This window comes from Neodiprion pinetum, chromosome 7 (genome assembly GCF_021155775.2).
Source record: "Neodiprion pinetum isolate iyNeoPine1 chromosome 7, iyNeoPine1.2, whole genome shotgun sequence".
Lineage (NCBI taxonomy): Eukaryota > Metazoa > Arthropoda > Insecta > Hymenoptera > Diprionidae > Neodiprion > Neodiprion pinetum.
In genome coordinates this window covers 25,351,532-25,357,005 of record NC_060238.1, presented here as the reverse complement: position 1 = coordinate 25,357,005, position 5,474 = coordinate 25,351,532, and the positions used below count along the sequence as shown (strand labels likewise).

The 5,474-nt window shown below is 49.9% G+C and overlaps 1 protein-coding gene across 15 annotated transcripts in view; it reads right to left on the bottom strand.

Annotated features, from left to right (window-relative positions):
* Nucleotides 1-4,213, bottom strand: part of cic (Putative transcription factor capicua) — a 26,668-nt gene extending 22,455 nt beyond the window's left edge. For 12 of the 15 annotated variants that reach the window (XM_069137910.1, XM_069137907.1, XM_046635774.2 and 9 more), the window contains exon 1: nt 1,560-1,706. The gene's annotated coding sequence lies outside the window, so the exon portion shown is untranslated. The other 3 variants (XM_046635776.2, XM_046635775.2, XM_046635773.2) reach the window with 3 other exon arrangements.
* Nucleotides 4,214-5,474: the final 1,261 nt, after the last annotated feature.

The following is a 5,474-nucleotide window of genomic DNA, read 5'->3' as shown; positions in this document are numbered from 1 at the left end:
AGAGAGAGAGAAACGCGCACATAGTAGACGACGCAACGTGTATACGCGTATACACACATACGTATATATCCTTTATGCCGTGCACGTATGGTCGTCGGCGTATAAATAGACGATAGATAGTACACTAGAGTACGATATAGTACGGTGGTTGGTAAGAACCTGGTTATACGTGGATGAAAACTCGATCCACACTCGATACAACACCATCATCATCTCGTAGCCACTAGCAGCAGCAGCACCACCACCACATCACCATCACCATCACCATATCATCATCATCATCATCATCATCATCGTCACTATCACCGTTGTCGTCGCACTAACACAATCACTGGTCGCACTATGTTACACCAGTGGTCCTGGTTCACCTCTCAACTACACAACAACTAAAACTACCATGTACGGTTACTATTGCCACCAACAATACGACGACGAGTAGGAGGAAGACGAACAGGAGCGGAAAACACAACGGCGAAGCAGAGAAACGTAGTATTTTCTCGGGTTGCTCTCTTCTCCTCCCCCCACGTTCCACCCGCCGCTCCAAAGCGACGGTAAATAAACAGAAGATACTTGGCGATATGTGTACAAGCCGCGTAGGATTCCTCCGTTTACGTACAGTGTACGTACACTTACATATCGCACATCGAAATGAGATAAGCCCGATATTCGTAACGCGCCAAGGATCCGGCATACAAGTCTCAAAGAGAAGAGGAAGAGGAGGAGGAGGAGGAGGAGGAGGCCCCCGGGACACTAGCCGCACCGGAATTCGCTTGGATTCGCGGCGGTGTGTCGGTCGGTTCACGATTCCGTCGTTTGCTTGATCACGTCACTGGGCAACTCGCGCGCACATATTTATATATATATATACATAAGTACGTATAATACGTACGTACGCACACGCGGATATTATACCTATATGTGTACGTATGAGCGACACAGCGAAACACACACAACGCCCGCTACACGACTGACTCGCCTCCTCTCTCGCAGTGTTGCGCACCTACGTATATAATACACGCGAGAAGGCGCGCGCGCGCGCACACTGTTCCATCATCCCTCGGTAGGCCCGCGCCGTTCTCTATGAATGTATAATATCACACAGGCGCGTACGCCAGCGCACGCATACGCGCACGCACTAAAACACGTAGATACGCGTGAGCCTCGCTACCGTGTGGCTTTATTATTTTTGGGTGTGGGAGTAGTGTGTGATCGCGTTTGTGTGGTGCGGCGGCGGCTGTTCCTCACTCAACGCGGCGCTCGTTCGATTCACGCTATATTTACCGTAGTAGACAAGACGCGGGGCGAATAATTCCACCGAATAATCTTCCTCATCATCTATCGTTCGCACACCTCACTTCATAATCGCGCCGCGCGTAGACCCCGTCGTCGTCTCGCGTTTCACACGATATATAACGACGATAGTAAATATCGTTTCGATAAAGGCTCCTTCCGTGAACGTTGGTCGGAAAACAATTACTGCTGCTGCTGCTTCTCGCGCTCTCTCGACTCACTCGACTCGGCGACGACGACGCACGTAGGTAGGTAAGGTATTCTCTCACCTTCGTGGATACGGTCAGCGACAGAATCGCTCGTGGTCGCTCGCTCGACTAGACTCGGTTCTCGGGGAGAGAGACTAACCCAGTCGGTCGACGACGGCGGGCCTTCGGCTCTTCCCCCCTCCTCCCGCTCCGCCGTCCGACCACCTCGCCGCTAACGCCAGCGCCGCCGCCGACGCCGTCACAGCAGCGTACCACAGACCGCGGTCTCTCTGCCTGCCGCGGGCTGATCGCGCTGCTGTTCGCTCCTTCTCTCACCGACACGACACACCGTCGCTCGAGCCGAATCCCCCCGAAGAATCCCGACCCGACCCGAGGCCCGTGAGTCGCGACAGTCGATGGGCATCGGGCAGCGCACACGCACGCACGGACGGACGACCTCTACGCGTGCGTATTAGCCGTAAAACACACTTGCGCGGTTGGTACGCACACACGTGCGTCTGGTCTCGTCCCTTTGACGCCGTGTTGAACCGTACTGTCCGAGAGACCCTCGAGGTTAGAGAGTATAAAGTCTTTTACAGTCCTTCCTAGTCGGGCAGGTAATACGGGTACGCGTGTGCACGTTGCGACGCAGCACACGTTTACATCGTACGTACTCGTGGATACTCGCGTGTCTGACGCGTGTACGTAAACACACACAGCGCTGCACGAAGCGAGGCAAGAATCTAACAACAGCGTGCGCTTGAATCTTCGTGGAAATGTTAAACGTGTACATATGTATGTATGTACATACATTGAGTGGGTAGGTAGGCAGTGTCGTACTACCTACACCAGGTTCTACGTAATACACTATGCGTCTTCACCTATAGGCTACACGTGAATAGTCGATCGTTATTATTAAAACCACGGGTCTGAGAAGCTGAAATAATAATTCTTTGTTCGAACGGAGAATGAACTCGCGGTCGAATGGCGCGCGGAATTATGTGTGGAAGTTTTGCTCAATGAAAGAAACGTTGGAATGGGCCGTGACGTTTTAATTTTAAAACGGAGTACAGGTATGCGGGGAAGAGATTCTAAACGGAGGTTGGGTAGCGGGGAGGAACCGAAACAACAGACGAGTATATGTAAAAGGCAACAAACTGTTGAACAGGTGGATGCGAGCGAGCTGATCGTCGATTAATAAAAGCACCTCTATGCTGTGTACCGTACGGCGTGTATAGAACGTATATACGTACATATGTATACGATGTTGAAAATAGAATTTGCAGCGGTGCAACAACGGTACGCGAGGTGGTGATCTCTGTTGCAGCAGAGGATAATACTCGTTCGGACACACAATGTAATACAAAAAGTAATTCGAGGTGGATGTTTTCGACATCCGTTCAGGACACACCGCATACCACGGATAGATTCTGAAAATATTTCATTCAACGCTCGGTGAGCAATGCCGTGTCGCGACGTCGTGTCGCGTGCCAAGCATTGACCGTAGAGACGTCTCGCGTTAGTCTGTCAACTATTATACCTACGGTGTCTATTAAAAGAATAGCCAGGCAGTTGGCCGGACTTACTATTGCGCGCTATAGTTAGGTAGGTACGTACGTGGTTGCTTACTTACGCACGTACGTACGCATCGTCTCGAGTACTCGGCAAGTATGTATGTACGCATGTACGCAGTGCGTACCGTACGCAGAGAGAGACCAACACGCGTGAACGAAGATCAGCATCGGCGAGACGACCGACCTGCGTACGACGTACGAGTCACGACTACGCGCGCCCGGCATGCGTCTTCGGTCGTTCCGGGCCGGCGTCTCTGGCTGTGCGGCCCGGTTAGCAACAGATTTTACCTGTGTCAAGTCCTCGTCGTCGTCGTCGCCGTCTTGGTTGTGTCGAACAAAGGTGACTACGCGCGGGCGCGCTGCGCGGTTTTTGTCCGCCGGCGTCGAGGGCGCTGCGATCGCGTTCCGCTCGCGTCAACTATTTTACCACGGCGAGTCCGAATCTACATCGATCGAGAGATCCACGGCGGTGCATAGCGACCAGCGACGGGCAAATGATCCGCCGCGCGTCGTTGGTAATCCCCGACCGTCGGATGTTTTAGATTTTATTTCATCATTCTCGTAACTTACTTATTCGCTCAATCACCGGCGGCGATGCTGTGCTGCGTTAGCTGGGTATATTTCTCAGCTACGTTTCATCGTCGTCGTCGTCGTCGTCGGGCGCGAGGTTGTTCTTCCGTTCCTTGCGATATTTTCCTTCATCGTTCTTTTTTTTGTTTTTTTTTTCTTTCTTTTTTGTTTTTACTTCCTGCCTTCTATCTCGCTCACGCAAACACGCGTACGATCCTCATCGCTCTTTCTCTCCTGCAAATTACTCACACAACGATAAATGGCGACCCGAGATGTAGGACAACGAAACTCAACTCCGCGAGATGAAAATCAAATTCGTTCGTCTCAGCTGCGGCCGCTACGGCGAGGCTTCACCGCTGACGCCATATTAACAGAAAACTCGGTGTGCCGCTGCCGGCGACGCACGAATACTCTCAGTGTTCCAACTCTAATGTCTGTCCGACCTATCCCAATTAGAGCAAACGTCCTTGAGGTGACTAACACCACATCCACCGCGAAAGAGAGACGGCTCACCTCTCTGGAGGTAAAAAAGGACGGAGCAACCACACGCGCGCGCTGCCGCCTCGGCCGACCTGCACGCCTCCCGGGCGCCTCGTCTGTACGATTCTTGTATTCTTACTGTGGCTCTGCCCGTGCTTGTGCCGCACTACACAGGCTGCTTTCGTTCATTTGTGGTATAGCATGAATGTAAAGCCGCGTATCGGAGAGGCACGGCCAGAGACTCCGGCGAAGACGGAAGAGGGGTCGGCGAGGCTGATGAAAAGCATGCTCGCATCGAGATTTCGTCGATCGAAATTTACCCTCCCCCCACCCTGCGTCTAACAACAAATTGACCCGAGTCAAGTTTTGGACAATGAATTAGTAAAATACATTAGCTTGTGGGAGTTGTTGCGATAACTGAGGTTAGGACAGTTTTTACAAAACAAAAAACGATCAATTTTCTTCCATTAGAACATTCATTGTCAAAAGCATGACTCGAGTCAAGTTACTGTTGCACGCGGTGGATCAGTTCAAATCTACGTGATAAAGTACATTGTCGTACAGGTCGATACTACCGATTCTACGTATTTGGTGAATTTAACCATCGTCGTGACAACGAACGTGAATCGATGATAAAATTATTTAAAAGGTTTCACAAACGCGCGCGGCGCTTTTCAAGATTCCGCACATACAGATTATACGTGTATCGCTTGTCACGTATTCTCTATCGCGTGGTCGATGAATAGGATGAAGGATTCGCAGCTATTGCCATTCATAATTCCAAGGTGTATATGTACAGGTATGTACTGTACACCTATTCATTCCTTGTTTCGTACGCATACTATGTAGGTAATTCGTAATTTATACAGCAGATGATACCTTACCTCCAACGAAATAAAGACAGTTGATTGTAGGTACGTCTAAGAATTTAAGACATAATCTAAGACATTCTGTTCTTGGTTTGCAACAACGATAATACCTACAGTCAAGCTTCGAGGGGAAATATGAGAAGTATATCAAGAACGCGTCACGTTGACACGTACAATTATCTCAACCAATTGTGTAAACAATTAATAATGTTAATACCAAGAATTGCGTACAAAGTTTGTACAATTATCACATAGGATAAGACTACAAAGCAGCAGTAGCAGCAGGAACGATGTTCACCGAGTTTACAACGCGATCGTTTCATCGTCCACGTATTTTCACACACACGCATGCACGGTCGATATTCGTACCCATGTATGCATTCACGAGCATAGGTTATGTAGGATGCAACGACGACAGCCATAATAATTATATGAATCGTATAGGTTAAGGTCACGTAGCACTCCTACGTTTACCGACCGAGCAAACTCACCCTTTTTCTTCC